Here is an 18522-nt window from a genome sequence, read left to right as displayed (position 1 = left end):
ATATGACAGTAATACAATAAAGAGAACCTCGGATTCTTGCCTTGTGACTGAAGGTATATTAATATCATCTTTTACGGTTACAAGGTTAACTTTCAACGAAAGCGACGTAACAAAGGACGGACGCGCGTGCTCGGGGCGTGGAAAGCCGAGTCTGCGACCTGCAGCTTCAATCTGTTGTGAGATATACACTGTATATTATACAGTATTTGAAACGAATGGATTCAGTAAAATAAACTGCCAGTAGCATTCATTGCCTACCTGATGACACTGTTTACTGGTAAACTACACCAACAATTTTTACGACTTTCCTACAACACATTGGCATGCGCTGTTAAAATCTTTATTAATGATTATTTAGAATGTGTCTTTCACATTTCGGTTACGCAACTGTTTGTTACTGCTTATCGCGTGGTTCCTTTCGGAGCCCCGCTGTGCCGCTTAGGATGATTTCCAAACAATTGTAAATATTATGCCGTTTAGTTTTCCACAAATCCCAGTTAAAATAGACTTGCACATGAGTTGGAAGTGTCATTGAGAATGTCGAGTTCTAATGTAACTTGAAAGCGCCCTGATCGGCATCAGCTTCCATGAAAACCGTAGAGAGACAACCCACGCCTAAAATCGCTTCCAGCTATTCGCTACAGCTTCTCGACCACTTGTCTGTGTTGTACTGAAATAAAACCGCAGACTATCCATCTTGCTTACCTTGCTAAATGAAATAAGCCCGAGCCACCAAGTGAAGAATGAAGACAGGCGGATAGACTTCCGTTGGACGGCTTTACGTTAAGCAACAAAGACCCGCCCTTCGCCTCCACATTGAGGCGGCTTGAGAAGCAGAAACGAGGAGTCCGTTCTTCGTAACCTCACTTTTGACTTGTGTGTGTAACCGTGAGGGATTTACGTCGTACTGTAAGACTAATTTAAAGAAAAGCATTTCGATAGTTCATTAAAATGATCGTGGCACAACGGGAGCATAAAAACAAAAGAGCGTTGGACGGGGGTTGGATGATGTGGGGAGATGATTTTTATTCTCATTGTGTTTTCGGGTGAATAATTTTTAATTTATATTAATGGCCCCTATTCAAATTTAATACAAATATGACATCAAGAAAAACAGACTAATATACATCTAGTGTAATTTCTAACAATCAGCTAGATAAAGTTGGACTTCGTATCTAACATTCTTTGTAAAGAGCAGAGAAATAGCTGCCTGTCCACAGTTACCAATGCGGCAACATCAGTAAAAAATAAACAAGATACTTAGGACTGTTATGTCTTCTCATTTAATCATTATCCAGAAACATCCATAAAATATCCATCTGCTTATTTAGATCTTCTGAGTAGCAGAATGTTGTGGCCAATATTGAAAGAGGTACTGCATTGGTTATATGGATAGCATTGCTTATTACAAATTGTTGCACTGGAATCTACCACTTTGATACAGATGGCCATATGTGAAACTTTCTCTTTTGTGTAATTACACTGGAACATTTCTTAGAACTTCTACCCTAAAGATCCAACGTCCAGCAGTAGATTAAAACCCAGAATTACTTACTCTATTGGGAGTGTGCACATTCTCCAGGTACTTTTACCCTATATTCCAAAAACTAACTTGTGACTAAAGATTATCTCATTAAGTATTTTTTTTTGTGATTAAAATTTTATTGTCAGTCAGTTAGTCAGTCATTTTTGTAATCTGCTTTGTCCAGAACAGGTTCATAGGGGTCTGTCCCAGCTTGCATAGGGCACAAGGCAGGGAACAAACACAGAACAGAGTGGCAGTCCATTGCTGGGCACACACATACACACACCAAACACACACTAGGGCCAATTTAGGATCACCAATAATAACTGTTTTTTAGGCTACGTAAGTACATAAACCAAGCCCCATAAGGACTGGCACAGGGTCCAGGGTTTGATCTTGTTACTTAGACTGGCTTCCAGCTCCCTGAATTCAGAAGATTTCAAAATGTTCTCTTATGTATGTTACATTTTGACTAGACTAAATTCAAATTGAAGATATGTTGCTTTATTTGACTATTTAAAATTGTATTTTAGCACAACACTATTAAGACTGTCCAAGCAGCACTGGGCACAAAGCAGGAAACTGTTGTGGACATGGTGCCATAAAGCATACTAATGTATATATTCACACCAGGGTCAGTTTCGAGTTGACAGTTCAGTTAACATGAACATTGTAAGAGATACATAAGAAAAAAACTCCTAAAGATATGAAGGTTTTGGGTTCTAAACTACATGCAGGATCCATGAAAAAGGTATCTAAAATCACATCTTTCCTTAAAGGTAACTTGTAATTTTAATGTTGAGTAGCAAAAAAATATTTTAGACCAGTCATAATATGATTGCAACAGCATCCATACTGTATATTATTATTCATTCATTCATTTTCCACCGCTTATCTGAAGCTGGGTCACAGGGGAAAAAGTCTGAGCAGTGAGGCCCAAACGTCCTTTTCCACAGTCACATTTGCCAACTCATACTGTGGGACACCAAGGCCTTCCCAGGCCATCAGGGAGATATAATCCTCCCAGGGTCTTCTCCGGGGTCTCTTCCAGGCTGGTTATGCCCATGAAACCTCCAGTGGGAGGTGTCCAGGGGGCATCCGTATGAGATGTCTGAACCAGCTTAATTGGCTTCTTTTGACGCCGAGGGTTAGCAGCTCTACTCTCAGCCTCTCCCAGATGTCTGTGCCTTTCACCCTATCTCAAAGGGAGAGTCCAGCCACCCTGTGGATAACAATATAATTTGTATATGCGTGAATTTTCTGCTTCACTCTCTTCCTCTGTCTCCCTCTAATCATAAGCTTCTCTCTGAACCATAACCTTTATCCACAATTATTAAATAAAAGGAATCCCCCTGAAGTGCTTACAATTGCAGCCAATTAGGGTACTAGTAAGGTCCTAATTACTAAACACAAAACAAAAACCTTAAAAATTTCAGAAAGTATCCACTTTGAAAATGAAAACGTTCTTTGTATTAATTTCCAGTCTTGAGATGGAGTACATGTTTTGTAAGTATAATGTATCCAAACTGTTTTCACTTAATTCCTGCATTACATATGCTAAACCTTTCAGCATTAGAAGAAAAAATAACTGGCGGGTAGCATATTGAATTATACTAAAATTACCAAAGTCCTTTGATAGCAGTTGAAACACACAGGCTACTTTAAGAACTGAGGCAAGGATACAAAAATCTAGAACCAGAATCACATTATTAGAAACTAGCAAAATACCCGCGCTTCACAGCGGAGAAGTAGTGTGTTAAAGAGGTTATGAAAAAAAAAGGAAACATTTTAAAAATAACGTAACATGATTGTCAATGTAATTGTGTTGTCATTGTTATAACTGTTGCTGTCTTTTATATATATATATATATATATATATATATATATATATATATATATATATACATATATTATATATATAATATACACACACACATAAACATTTATATACATATACATATATATACATATGTACATATACACATCTACATATATATACACACATACATAAACACACACATAAGACTTACTGACTGAAACGGGCTTTCATTGACAATCATGTTACGTTATTTTTAAAATGTTTCCTTTTTTTTTCATAACCTCTTTAACACACTACTTTTCCGCTGCGAAGCGCGGGTATTTTGCTAGTATATATATATATATATATATATATATATATATATATATACATATACACACATATATGCAGTTTTAATAACACAGAAATCAATATAAACATTAACATCATTATCATATGAGAATATGAAGTAATATATAAGAAGCACTTTTCATATAAATATAAATTATTAAACAGTAAAATCTTCTGTAATTTGCTACCGTGGCAATTTGTGTGTCTGTCCAGGATTTAAAATGACCTGTAGCTCGCAAACCGTTTCACTTATACACTTGAAATGTGGTACACATATAGTACGTCACGTCTACTATCCGCTTTATGGGTGATGATTGTTTTACTCTTTTTATGTTTATTTTATTTTATTGTAGAATCAACTCCTATCTGCGCACAGCAGGGCAGCCGTGGGCGGATGCGTATGGTGTATTCACTCCATGTTATCGTGCATTGCGCTGTCAGTGGTATTTTGATAAAAGAATTTGAACAACATATAAGAAGCGTATAAATTATTAAACAGTAAAACATTAACATTTAAGAAGTAAAGTTATATTAAGTAGTACTGCAGTGCCTTCGGGTATACGTTATTTTTTGTTTGCCCATTACATGCTTAAATGTATAAATTTTTTGGTGCACCTACCCGAGAACACGCGACATATAACCGAGCGTGGGAGAAGCATGGATTTTAAACACGCGTTGAGTTGATCTGCTGGTCTCCCTCGTGGAATAACTGGTAATGTTTGACTAAAATCTAGAGCGAGTAAAACGACATTACCTCCTATTTTTTTTTTTACGATCTCTGAGATCTTGCTTTTTTCGGTTCAAGGCTTCATAAGCTCTTTTATGTTGTATGGTGTACTTATCCCAAACCATCATCTTTGAATGTTGCAAGACTTTCGCCTTGTATGTAGATCGGGGTAATTACATTCATTGCATTCCTAGTCTGAATCACAATGTGATTGTATGGGTGGTTACCTGGCACTGTAGGGTTGCCACCCGTCCTTTAAAATACGGAATCGTGCCGCGTTTGAGAATGAAATTGCGCGTCCCGTTTTGAATCAATACTGGACGGGATTTATCACGTATTTTTTTTATAATTTTTTTTTTAAAGCAGCGTCTCATGCAAATCATCCCACATGCATTTTATGAAGATGCCTCCTTTCGTACTTTTGATTGGGTAATACTTGATGTCATCGTTAGTTTGATTGGTCTTTTTAACTGTCCAGTGAGGAGGGCGTGTCTTTTAAGTAGAGTCTGCAAAGTGTTGGCACTGAGATGTGGCGTCAGCGCCATAGTTGAAGACCCTAACGTTGCGGTCAGCAAGTCGGCTAACATCCGCCATGTGCCGTCTTTCAGTTGCGAGAAGCAGATCATAGAATGGTTGAAACTGTTGCCCCTAACGTTGCGCCACGGCGTGTGGTTCGTTCATACCTCGTGTCTTCTCATTAAAGTTTTATCTCGCGAATATGTTATTGCAATCCGCAGCGGGAGCGTTTCTATAAACTTAATTTAAACTTACGTTTTACACCGTGCTTTGTTTCCCTTATGAACATGCTTGTATGCTTAACTCGCTCCGTTCTCAATTGTTTAATTAATTTTTTGCTGTTCGCTGTTTGCGGCTCTTCCTCCATTTCCCCCTACTTCGTTCTTTTATCTCGCGAATATGTTATTGCAATCCTTAACGGGAGCGTTTCTATAAACTGATTGAAAATAGTTTTGCATTTACCTTTTTAGTAAAAGACGAGCTTTTAAGCCTGATAAATCACCCCGTAAATGAACACGTTTAATTGCACATGTGTTAATATGTATGGTTACACAGTATTAAAAGACAGTGAACAACGTCAGTTACCTTTGTTCCCGCGTTTGATAAAAGGTGAGCTTTTAAGCCTGAGAAATCACCCCGTAAATGCACACGTTTAATTGCACATGTGTTAATATGTATGCTTACACAGTATTAAAAGACAGTCAAAAATTAACGTCATTTACCTTCGTTCCCGCGTGTGACTCGTGCTGTAAATCTCTTCCTTGTTTTTAGTTCACGTGATTACGTAGGAGGCGTGATGACGCGATACGTGACTCCGCCTCCTCCATTACAGTGTATGGACAAAAAATATGTTCCAGTTATGACCATTACGCTTTGAATTTCGAAATGAAACCTGCCTAACTTTTGTAAGTAAGCTGTAAGGAATGAGCCTGCCAAATTTCAGCCTTCTACCTACACGGGAAGTTGGAGAATTAGTGATGAGTCAGTCAGTGAGTGAGTCAGTCAGTCAGTCAGTGAGGGCTTTGCCTTTTATTATTATAGATAGATTTAGTTTTACAGCAAATAATACAGTATTTTGGAAAGGAGCAACACATTTGGCATAAGGATTAGTGGTTCTATTTTCCAGCACTAAGAACTTACATTTTATTCCAGTTTGGTTTCAGACAGACATATACTGTATATCAAATGCTTATTCCTAATATTTACATTTTCTAAGCTAGCTGTACAAACAGTGTATATCAGGACCAAGCCAGAAAATCTTTCAAGGTAATTTTGTTTCCCCCTCAAACCAGGCATTAACTGTACTCATAGGACAGTGGACATCTTCTTATTCCTTATATGTTTTGTAAATTTGTTTTGGTTTTTTTTTTAACAGGATTAAATCTTATTAGTCTACAAAACAATTTACATCTTTTAGCTTTGTGAACTGTTGCTGTTCGATATTTTAAAAAATGCATAGTAAGAGAACAAGAAAAATGACATTTTCACTTGTGAAGCTTAATAACATTTTAGATTCTACAGGAAATTTAACACATGCCAATGTGGAGATTATACAGTGCAATGTAATATTAAGGATAAGAAGCTAAAATCAATTATAATTGTTTGCACCATACAATGTGAACTGTAAAGAGTTAAAATATATTGATCGTATATACAAATTATTAACATGTATTCCTCAGAGGCCATTGCAAACCTGGAAAATTGCTTTAGATTGTAATCTTACAAAAACACATTAAATACGTATACAAGTTAGGAGGATAACTTGAATCCACTGTAGTATTAATGGCACATCTAATTCTTGGATTGCTGTAAATTTATAGGAAAATAAAATTTGAAGTGTTTTCACATTTTTAACATGTACATCAAATTTTATAAACCAAAGTAGGCAAATGCCTTTCAAGGATAGGCCTAGAAGTCTAACGTCCAGAAGTGGATAACCATGGAAGCAGAATGAGGCTAAGACTGTGGCAAAGCAGGGAGTAACTTGTAAGTGTGGAGAAAACATGAAATCATTGTGTAATATGATTAATATATAAACCCAATAATTTACTAGTACACCTAATCTGGAAAGATGGAGTGACATGGTCTGTGGTCTCATAATTTGTGTGGTATCACTGATGTAATGTAAATAATAGTCATACTTGCTTGGTATGGGAAGGCAGCATTAGTATCAGAAGATGGCATATGTGTGCACTGCCAGCCATGTACCTGTCAGAAAGCTGCGGGAACAATGAGTGAACTGCAGCAATTTTAGCAACAGATGCAGCCAATGTTTCCACTTAAAAAGTATTATTGACTGCCTAATTCAGTGTAAAATTTTGTAGCTATACTTGCATGTATAGAAGAAGAGGAGGGAGACATGTCTGGAGGCAGGAGGAGAGGAGGAAGGTAAAGAGAGTGGAATGAAGTGTAGGAACTTTGAATGTTGGCAGTATGACTGGTAAGGGGAGTGAGTTAGCTGATGTGATCGAGGGAAAGAAGGTTGATATATTGTGTGTACAAGAGACTAAATGTAAGGGGAGAAAGACCAGGTGGATCGGAGGTGTATTCAAATTGTTCTATCATGGTGTGGATAGGAGGAGAAATGGGGTAAGGGTTATTCTGAAGGAACAGTATGTCAGTAGTATTTTTTTAGGTGAAAAGAGTGTCAGATAGAGTAATTATTATGAAGCTGGAAATTGGAGGTGTGATGATGAATTTTGTTAGTGTATATGCCCTGCAAGTTGGGTGTGTGATGGATGAGAAAGAAAATTTCTGGAGTAAGTTGGATGAAGTATTGGACTGTGTACCCAAGGGAGTGAAAAGTGGTGATTGGAGTGGATTTCAGTAGAAATGTTGGTGAAGAGAACAGAGGAAACAAGGTGGTGATGGGTAGGTACGGTGTCAAGGAGAGTAATGAAGAAGGTTAGATGGTAGTGGATTTTGCGAAAAGAATGGAAATGGCTGTGGTGAATGCATATTTTAAGAAGAGGGAGGAACATAGGGTGACGTACAAGAGTGCAGAAGAGTCAATCTGAAGGAGATTGAGGACTGCAAAGTGGTGACAGGGGAAAGTGTAGTTAGACAGCATAGGATGGTGGTCTGTAGGATGAAGTTGGAGATCAAGAAGAGGATGAGAGTGAGGGCAGAGCCAAGGATCAAATGGTGGAAGTTGAAAAGGGAAGACTGCAAGGTTGAGTTTAGGGAGGAGGTAAGACAGGCAGTGTGTGGCAGTGAAAAGTTACTAGACAGCTTGGCAACTACAGCAGAAGTAGTAAGGGTGACAGCAAGAAGGGTGCTTGGTGTGACATGTGGACAGAGGAAGGAGGAAAAGGAAAGCTGGTGGTGAAATGGGGAAGTACAGGAGAGTATACAGAGGAAGAGGACTGTGAAGAAGAATTTGGATAGTCAGAAAGATGCAGAAAGTAGACAAGAGTACAAGGAGATAAGGCGTAAGGTGAAGAGAGAGGTGGCGAAGATTAAAGAAAAGGCGTATGATGAGTTGTATGAGAGGATTGTCAGTGAAGAAGGAGAAAATGACCTGTACTGATTGGCTAGACAGAAGGACCAAGCTGGGAAAGATGTACAGCAGGTTAGGGTCATAAAGGATAAAGATGGAAACATACAAATGAGGAGGGTGTGTTGAGCAGATGAAAAGAGTACTTTGAGAGGCTTATGAATGAAGAGAATGAGGGAGAGAGAAGGCTGGATGATGTGGAGACAGTGAATCAGGAAGTGCAAAGGATTAGCAAGGAGGAAGTAAAGACAACTATGAAGAGGATGAAGAATGGAAAGGCCGTTGGTCCAGATGACATACCTGTGGAAGCATGGAGGGGTTTAGAAGAGATGGCAGTGGAGTTTTTAACCAGATGGAATCGTGGAAAATGAAAGGGTGCCTGAGGAGTGGAGAAGAAATGTACTGGTACCAATTTTTAATAATAAGGGGGATGTGCAGAGCTGTAGTAACTACAGGGGGATAAAATTGATTAGCCACAGCATGACGGTATGGGAAAGAGTAGTGGAAGCTGGATTAAGAAGGGAGATGATGAGTAGTGAGCAGCAGTATGGTTTCATGCAATGAAAGTGCATCATAGATGTGATGTTTGCTCTAAGGGTGTTGATGGAAAAGTATAGAGAAGGCCAGAAGGAGTTGCATTGTGTCTTTGTGGACCTAGAGAAAACATATGACAGGGTGCCTCGAGAAGAGTTGTGGTATTGTATGAGGAAGTCGGGAGTGTCAGAGAAGTACGTAAGAGTTGTACAGGATATGCACTTGGGAAGTGTGATAGTGATGAGATCTGCAGTAGGAGTGATGGATGCGTTCAACGTGGAGGTGGGATTACATCAGGGATCGGCTCTGAGCCCTTTTTATATCTGCAAAGGTGATGACCAGGTTGACAGAGAAGATTAGACAGGAATCCCCATGGACTATGATGTTTGCTGATGACATTGTAATTTGTACCAGGAGTAGGGAGCAGGTTGAGAAGACCCTAAATGAGAGGGAGTCAGTGGAATGGTGAGGATGCAGGGAGTAGATCTGGCAAAGGTGAATGAGATTAAATACTTGGAATCAACAGTACAGAATAATGGGAATTGTGGAAGAAAAGTGAAAAAGAGAGTGCAGGCAAGGTGAAATGGGTTGGAGAAGAGTGTCAGGAGTAATTTGTGACATACGGGTATCAGCAAGAGTGAAAGGGAAGGTCTACAGGACGGTAGTGAGACCAGCTACGTTATATGGGTTGGAGACGGTGGCACTGACCAGAAAGCAGGAGACCAAGCTAGAGGTGGCAGAGTTAAAGATGCTAAGATTTGCATTGGGGGTGACAAGGATGGACAGGATTAGAAATGAGTACATTACAGGGTCAGTTCAGGTTGGATGGTTGGGAGACAAAGTCAGAGAGGCAAAATTGTGTTGGTTTGGACATGTGCAGAGGAGAGATGCTGGGTATATTGGGAGAAGGATGTTAAGGACAGAGCTGCCATACAAGAAGAAAAGAGGAAGGCCTAAGGGAAGGTTTATGGGTGTGGTGAGAGAGGACATGCAGGTAATGGGTGTTGCAGAGCAAGATGTAGAGATCAGGAAGATATGGAACAAGATGATCCACTGTGGCAACCCCTAATGGGAGCAGCTGAAAGAAGTTTTTTTTTCTAAGATTCTGAATTCTGAAAAAGAATGCACAGACTCATAAATTACACAAACAGTGTACTCACTAGTATTTGGAAATGGTAAGAAAAAAAAGCAGTTTGCCAGCCTCATATAAATCAGTGCTGCAAGCAGTGAAGCAGCCAAGCACACTTCTATTACTTACCTAAGTGCTGCTAGGAAAGCTTTAAAGATTTGCTTTGAATAGTTCCAGGTAGAAAGTGAGCATGAAGATAATGCAAGGAAGGCTGTAGAATGTGGTAAGGAAAATTCAGGCATGCTTGTCACCAACTGCAAGTATATGCATGTTACAATCAAATTGTTCATTTCAATTAATACCTTTCTTTTTTACGTAGGGAAATGAAGATATTACAGGCACTTTGAAATTTCAGTTCTCTTGCCTGCTGCCATATGCTCTTGTGTGCCTACTACAAGGCATTCATCAATTTGACCGTAGATCCTTTTTGTTAAACTTTCCTACAGCTCAGGTGTCTGGGAAGCATTTAGTAGCATCTGTGCAGAAATGTATCCTCCTATACAAAATGCATGGATGAAAACAAGATGGGATACAAAGCTTTCACTCTGAAGCACTCCCAGGGTTTGAGCACTTAGGCCACAAGAAGTGGCAGACTTAACTCTCCACAGTAAAAATATCATAGCCATGGTGGAAATAAATTTCACGATACTTTACCACAGATGTAGAATGCGAGCCCAACCAGGGAAGAAGCAAAAAGAGGGGGCCTAGACAGATCTGGAGGTGCAGACATTATTTTATAATAATTTTTGTGAATTTTCTGGATTTTGACTCCAGTGTTGATTGCTATTCTTGGCATAATTTTCTATCACCATTTCTAAAAAAGGTTTATTATAAAATGGCCAAGTATCACTTAAAATCTTAGGAAGAAAGCAAATACAATATGGGTTGGTGGGAAGGATATAATAATGTTGAGAGCCTAAAATAATATACACAAAATACTCCACATTACAGTGACCTTAAAGATATAATATTTTATTGATGGGGCATTGCACATGATGTTGGCCTCAACAATGAATGACAGGTGTCTGAGTGTTCTTCTTGTGCACGTGTATCATCTGACAGACATACTTTGAAGCGGCATCAATCAGCAGGCCACATTTCTTGTGGAATGTCCTTGTGTTAAACATACTGTATTACACTTAAACTTTAAATATAGAACAATACACTTTTCATTCTTATGGAATTGGCTAGTTTATATAACGAACTTTAGGAAAAGAAAACGTATCCATCCTCCCATTTTGCAGAACCAACTTGATTCAATCTAAGCTTGAGGGGGAATTGTTGCCTATATTAGCAGCAAAGTGGAAGTCAGGAATCTAGCACAAACTGGGAGACAATCCATTACAATGCACACTCAAACAAAAACCCACACTCACCCCTGGCAAATTTATAGACATTAATCCCATAAGAACAGGGGGAACACTGTGTGTATACACGAACAACAACTGGTGTACAAATGCTAAGATCATTGATACTCACTGCTGTCCGGACTTGGAGTACTGTATGTCATCCATTCTATTTGTCAAGAGAGAGATAGAGAGAGACATGGGTGGGTTATTTAGGAGCATGCAGTGATAACTTAGTTATTATAGTCACCACTATATAAATACATCCTAATGCTAACACTACAATTGCCTTGGGCTTTCTGCCAACTGCCATTAGCAAACAACAGAATGTCCAGCCAGTTGGAGTGTTTGTAATAGCAGGTGATTTTAACCAGGTGTCCCATGTCCCATGATATGAAAAAACACAACTATGTATGTGTACATTAACCTCAAGCATGAATTTAAGGCATTATCTCTCATTAATCTGGGCCAGTCTGACTTCATCTCTTTGTTTTTAGCTCCGGTATACAGAGCAACAATGGTCAAACCAACTATAAGAGACATACTGGTATGGCCAGAGGGAGCTTCTGAGTAGTTTCAGAACTGCTTCAGTAGCATTGAGTGAACTGTATTTGAAGATGACAATACTGATATGTACACCTCTGATGGACTGTTTTATACAAAGAGATTGCATAGACAATGTCCATATAACAAAACAAATCTGTGTTTTCTTCAACAATAAGCCACAGATAACAAAACATATATGACCCTTGCTAAAGGCTTGCATTAAGGTTTTCAACTCTGATGATAAATATCAGTACATTGTGTCCATGTCTAAACAGAAGAGGGGCACTAGAGATGCTAAAGCAGCCTACAAATGGAAAATTGAGCATTATTTTGACAACTCAGACTCCTGCCATGCTTGAAAAGGTATACGTTACCTTACTAAGCAAACAATAATACCAGCCCAGCTATCAGTAGCAGCAGTTTCTCACTGGCAGAGCAGCTTAACTCCTTCTATGGATGCCATGGGGAGGAGAGACCAGAAACTACCATGTCCACCATTTCAGCTCCAGATACCAACAGCTAAGTACTCACTAGACAGTCTGCTGATGTTATACACACTTCTTGGAATATCAATGTATGGAGAAACAGCTGGCCTAGATGGTGTCCCAGGGTGGGTTCTTGGAGACTGTGCTGCGGATTTAGCAGAGGTATTTACAAATATCTTCAATCAATCTCATTCACAGTGTACTGTCCATACCTGCCTGAACACATCTACCATAGTACCAATTCCAAAGCAGACTGTAGGAAACCTGCCTCCATGATTATAGGTCAGTAGCATTAACACCAGTAATCATGAAGTGTCTGGAAAGACTGGTCCTTAAGTACATCAAGGCTGCTCTTCCACCTACTCTGGACCCTCACCAATATGCCGATCCAGTAGGTCAATAGACTATGCTATTTCTGCTGTCCTCCACACTGTACTGCTCTACCTGTAATATTGAGGAACTTATACACGGCTGCTGTTTGTGGATTACAGTTCTGTTTTTAATACCATCATACCCAGCAGATTGTTTTCCAAAATGTCCAACCTAGGCCTTCAGCATAACATCTGTCTGTGGATACAGACCTTTTTAACAAACTGGCCACAGTCAGTCAGGATGGGCCCTCACTACTTCCCCTCTTTGTCACTCAGCATAGGAGCACTGCAAGGCTGTGTATTTACAACAACAACAACATTTATTTGTACTATAGCACATTTTCATACAAATGATGTAGCTCAAAGTGCTTTACAAGATGAAGAAAGCAAAAAGAAAAAATATAAAAATTAGGCAATACTAATTAACAAAGAATAAAGCAAAGTTTGATGGCCAGGGAGGACAGAAAAACAAACAAAAAAAAAACAAAATCTGCAGGGGTTCCAAAGCCATGAGACCCGCAGCTGCCACTAGGCATTCTACCTAACATAAATAATCTCAATCAATCCTCATGGTTTTCAGGCTTCATGTGGAAGAATTAGGCAATGATAGTGATGTGGACCTCTAGCCTCCAATCCATCAATGTAGGGACAGCATGGTGCTTTGATCGGGTGGTGGTGGTGCAGATCGCCACTACAGAAAACTTGAAAGAGAACAGCAGAGAAAGTAGGGATTAGTATGGATTTTGGATCCATGAAAAAATGATAATTAAATGCATACACAGAATATCAGGTTTACACTAAAATGTAGCTATGAGAAAGCCATATTAAAGTAATGGGTTTTTAGCAGTTTTTTAAAGTGCTCCACCATATTAGCCTAGCAGAAGGCTGCCTCATTACTTCTTTTAAGTTTAGCTCTTGGAATTATAAGTAGACACTCATTTGAAGATCTAAGATTACGATTTGGAGTGTAAGGTGAAAGGTATTCCGAAATATAGGATGGAGTGAGATTATTTAAGTCTTTGTAAACCATAAGCAGTATTTTAAAATCAATTCTAAATGACACAGGTAACCAATGTAGTAAACAATTTAGCCCTTTCCTTTACTCTCTGTATACACAGGACTGCATACCATCCCACAACACCAATGCCATTATTAAATTTGCAGACGATACAACAATATCGGGGCTGATCACAGATGGAGACAAGTCTGCCTACAGGTAGGAGGTATGAAGACTGATAGACTGATGCATGGAGAATAACTTTATCAAAAAAGCTAAAGAACTGGTCATTGATTTCAGGAAGATGCAGGCTGACCATCAGCCACTGTATATAAACAGTGATAGATTGGACAGAGTATGTAGTTATAGTTTATTGGGTACCTACATCTTAGAAGATCTCACATGGATAACAAACATAAAATCACTGGTTATAAAAGCACAACAGCGACTTCACTTCTTAAGAAATCTCAGGAAGGTTGATCTGTCACAAAAGCTTCTGGTATCTTTCTTTGTTCCACTGAGAGTGTTCTAAATCATGGGATACCTGTGTGGTATGTCAACAGATTAGCGGCTGACAAAAAAGTCTCTGCAGTGAATCATAAAAGCAGCAGAGAAAATTACCAACACACTTTTGCCTACCTTGGAAGATATCATCATCTCTTGATGTCTGTGGAAGACATCCAACATCATAAAGGACTTGTATCACATAGCACATGAAATGTTTGAACTTTTCCCTACAGGGAATATTATATAGGTCCAATATGTGCAATATTTAAAAAAACTTTTATTTTCTTGTATATGCTGACAATTGTGTAATGGGTGAGCTGTATTTGTGAGAATATTAGATATTAGATATGTGTTTTTTTAATAATATAGCTTTGAACATCGTTTCAGGTGGTGTACCAGAATCTCATTGTATGTGTTAGGTAATGACAATAAAGGAATCTTATCCTATCTTAATTTAGTGTGTACCTTTTTAAGACATGTGAGGTAAACCAGAGAACCAGGAGAAAAAACTTTATATGCAAAGTCTGATATTAGGGATAATATCAATGTACTTTTTCCTATGGTTTAACATTGCTGAACATCCAAGATTAATTCATGCATCTATGAAACAACTTAAAATACTGTGGCCTCCAATATTTACATAAGATGACAGCTAACCTTATCACAACACAGGTTAAAACATACATTCCCTGAGCAAAACTTTTATAAGCACAATATTAATACAGTACTGGTTAGGGCTTCCTTTTTCTGTCAGTGGCATGGATTCCACAAGATGCTGGAACACTCTATTGAGATTCTGGTCCAGGTTGACATGATTGCATCACAAAATTTCTGTTAATTCGTCAGCTGCACATTCATGTTTTGACTTTCCCATTCTACCACATTCCAAAGGTGCTGTATTCGATTCAGATCTGGTGACTAGGAAGACCACTGAAGATCACTGAACTCATTGTCATATTAACGAAACCAATCTGAGATGCCTTTTGCTTCTGTGCTGCTGGAAGTAGCCTTCATAAGATGGGTAACTAGTAGCAATAAAGGGATGCACATGGTCAGCAAGAATATTCAGAGAGACTGTGGCATTCAAGTGATTATTAAAGGGTATTAACAGGCCCAAAGTGTGCCAAGAAAACTTTCCTCTGAACTTTCACCTCTGCTACAACCAGACTGGTCCATTGACACAAGGCAGATTGGGTGTATGGGTTCTTGCTGTTGACACCACATTTTGATCCTACCATCTGTGTGCCTCTACAGAAATTAACATTAATCAGTACATGCTATGTTTTTCCTGTTATCAATGGCCCAGTTTTCGAGTATTCTCAGCTTTCTGTTCTTGGTTGACATGAGTGGAACCTGACATGGTCTTCTGCTATTTTAGCCAATCCACCTCAAGGTTCGATGTATTGTGCATTCTGAGATGCTCTTCTGCTTTCCACGGCTGTAAAGACTGGTTATCTTAGTTACCATAGCCTTTCTGTCAGCATGAACCTGTCTGGCCATCCTCCTCTGACATTTCTCATCAACAAGGTATTTCTGTCTGCAGAACTGTTACTCACAGGATATTTGTGTACCATTCTGAGTAAACTCTAGAGTAGTGGTGAGCAACATCGGTCCTGGAGGGCTGCAATAGCTGCAGCTTTTTCTGTTCCAACCCATTTGCTTAATGAGAAGTCAGTTACTGCTGATAAAGAACTTATTGCTCAATTGACATTTTTTGTTTTGTTTTAGTTGTCTTGCTTGTTAAGATTTCAAGTCTTAAACAGCTGCATTCTGCATTTTTTATAGCTTCATATTAGTTATAAGATGCAAATAGCAAAGGAACAACTAGTTCTCCCTCTAGCTTGTTTCCATTTACACCTGTGTGGATTCAATGTGTACTTATGGCTTATTAAAATATTTAGAAGGAAATTGAAAAGAAAAAAGTGAAGGACTGAAAATTACTCATCAATTTTAGGCTTCAAATCATTTGGGTGATATCCTTAGAGAGGAAAAAACCTACAATACAAGAATGACCTGACATGGCAGAGTAAAAACACTAACAAGCCACAATATTAAATAAGATCTGTTATTGAGAAGGATTGTTTTTAAATTAAGCAACTAGGCTGGAGCAAAAATCTGCAGCTACTGTGACCCTCCCTGCTCTAGAGATTGTTGATAGTGAAAATCAAAAGAGAGTTGCATAAATACTCAGCCTTTCAGACAAGAAAAATCATGCCATGGTCGAAACCACGGAGATCACATTTTTTCTCCATTCTGGAGTTTGATGTGAACATTAACAGAAGCTCCTGACCTTCAGTCACATGATTGGCTGCTTAAATAATTGCATTGTTAAGCAGGTGTATAGGTGTTCCTAATAATTTTCTCAGTGAATATATTTTACGGTCAATACATAGCTCAAGATGTAAATAGCATAAAGGTACACAGCTGTTTGATACTGAAAAGAAGTATTGAGAAAAAGTCATCAGCAGCAGACAGCACTATATCCAAAAAGTGTGAGTCCACTTTAGCAACAGTACGATCCCGGAAGGACATGAATGTTAGCTCAGCTGGCAACTCTAAATTGGTCCAGTGCATGTTTGTCTGAGTGGGCCATGCAATGGACTTACACCCTGCCCAAGTATTGTTCTTACTTTGCATTCAGTGCTTCTTTGTGATATGCTCCATTCCTATCACTGACCTCAATTGGATGACATAGATTTGAGATTGTTATTATTAGCTATGCAATCACACTGAATCTCAAAACAGAAAGTGCAGAAACTTTACCCATTACATATGTGGCAACTGATACTGGGACGCTTCCTTTCATACCCAAGCACACTAGCCAGTCTGCCACATTAGTGTGTGCAAAATAAGTTGAACATGATCACTACCCATTTCTTCACATGTCACATAGCGCTTGGGAATAAGTGTAACTGTAGAGGCTGGGTTTTTATGAAGTAGACTATTTTAACTTCATCATCCAAGACAATTCTTAGATCTGCTTACAGCATACAGATGCCATAAGCTGAGAAACAGCTCTGTCACACATAATGAGCCTGCTGTGTTGCCCCAGAAACAAATTCACTCTCACCCATTTTGACCATTCTATTTGGTTGCAGCAGTTGAATATGTAGGTAAAGGTTTACAGAAGAGGAAATCTTTGTGCACTTCCCCATTATGTTCATAACTAACACATGCAAGAAGACTAGAAGAGTTTGCAATGTCTATTCATTCATCCAGTTGCAGCACATAAAACTCTCCCACTCTTCCTAGCGTGTGCTGAGTTGCGTTGAATGGTGTTGTCTGAAAGTGATATGAGGGGAGAAGGTCCGTGAGAAGCTAAATTTAACAGCAGAGAAAAATTAAAGTTTTTTGAATTTTATGAGGCTTTTCAGCCTTCACAATAAGCTGCACTACATGGTAAATAAAATACTTCAACAGCTTTAAAATTTTCATTCACCTCAAAGGCCAGTTTAAGATTTTGTTCTTTTGCTCTGGTATTCCCTAAGTTTGTTTACAAAAAATGTAGATATTTGGACACATACTCACCATGTTCAGTCTCCAAGTAACAGCATAATTTGTTGGCTTCCTTTGATATCACATTGGAACACAAAACACATATAGCCTGCAGCTCATTCTCATGGTATGACATACATAAAGCCAGATACTCACTGCTATGTTTCTCCTTACTGTGAGGCAGCAGCGCTACCACTACTCTATTAATATAACATTGACTAATTTTAGAATTCAAAAGGGGTTTAGAGTAAAGTCTTTACTGGAACGTCAACATGTAATAGTACATTCTAGGCTCTAACTACTAATCTGGATTTTGCTGATTCACTTTAGCATGCAATGAGATCAACATGATTGTCATTTAGCTAGAAAAAGTCATATGTCTGACAAACCGTAATACCCCTGACAAAGTACCATGCGCATTATGGATGAGTGCCTAGTGTCAAGTTCACTTAAAGGAAAACACACATACCATCTACAAACACAGAAAATGCTTTCCAAATCAAGACCTGGGTTTGCCTGCATGGACTTTGCATGTTCTTCCCATAGCCATGTGGGTTTCTTTTATGTGGCTCTAGTTTTTTCCTAGAGTCCTATGCAGGTTAGGTCAATTTGCATTGTTAAATTGCCTCAGGAGTGTCCTGGGATTGTTACTGCCTTGCACCCTATGCTTGCTGGGATAGGCTCTAGAACCCTTACCCC

The 18522-nt window shown here is 38.8% G+C and overlaps 1 protein-coding gene across 6 annotated transcripts in view; it reads right to left on the bottom strand.

The window, feature by feature from the left end:
- The window catches only part of si:dkey-5i3.5 (uncharacterized protein LOC565091 homolog), a 103224-nt gene that overhangs the window by 57738 nt on the left and 26964 nt on the right, over positions 1-18522 (bottom strand). Inside the window, exon 1 of one of the 6 annotated variants that reach the window (XM_028814820.2) lies at positions 706-835. The exons of 4 other annotated variants lie outside the window; for them this stretch is intronic. The gene's annotated coding sequence lies outside the window, so the exon portion shown is untranslated. Of the gene's footprint in view, positions 1-705; positions 836-18522 lie in introns of those variants that run through there. One more of the 6 variants, XM_028814844.2, reaches the window with a different exon arrangement.

The sequence above is a fragment of the Erpetoichthys calabaricus genome, chromosome 1 (genome assembly GCF_900747795.2).
Source record: "Erpetoichthys calabaricus chromosome 1, fErpCal1.3, whole genome shotgun sequence".
NCBI classification, from domain to species: Eukaryota; Metazoa; Chordata; class Cladistia; order Polypteriformes; family Polypteridae; genus Erpetoichthys; species Erpetoichthys calabaricus.
The sequence above is the reverse complement of the archived record's forward strand: the minus strand, read 5'-3'. Positions and strand labels throughout refer to the sequence as shown.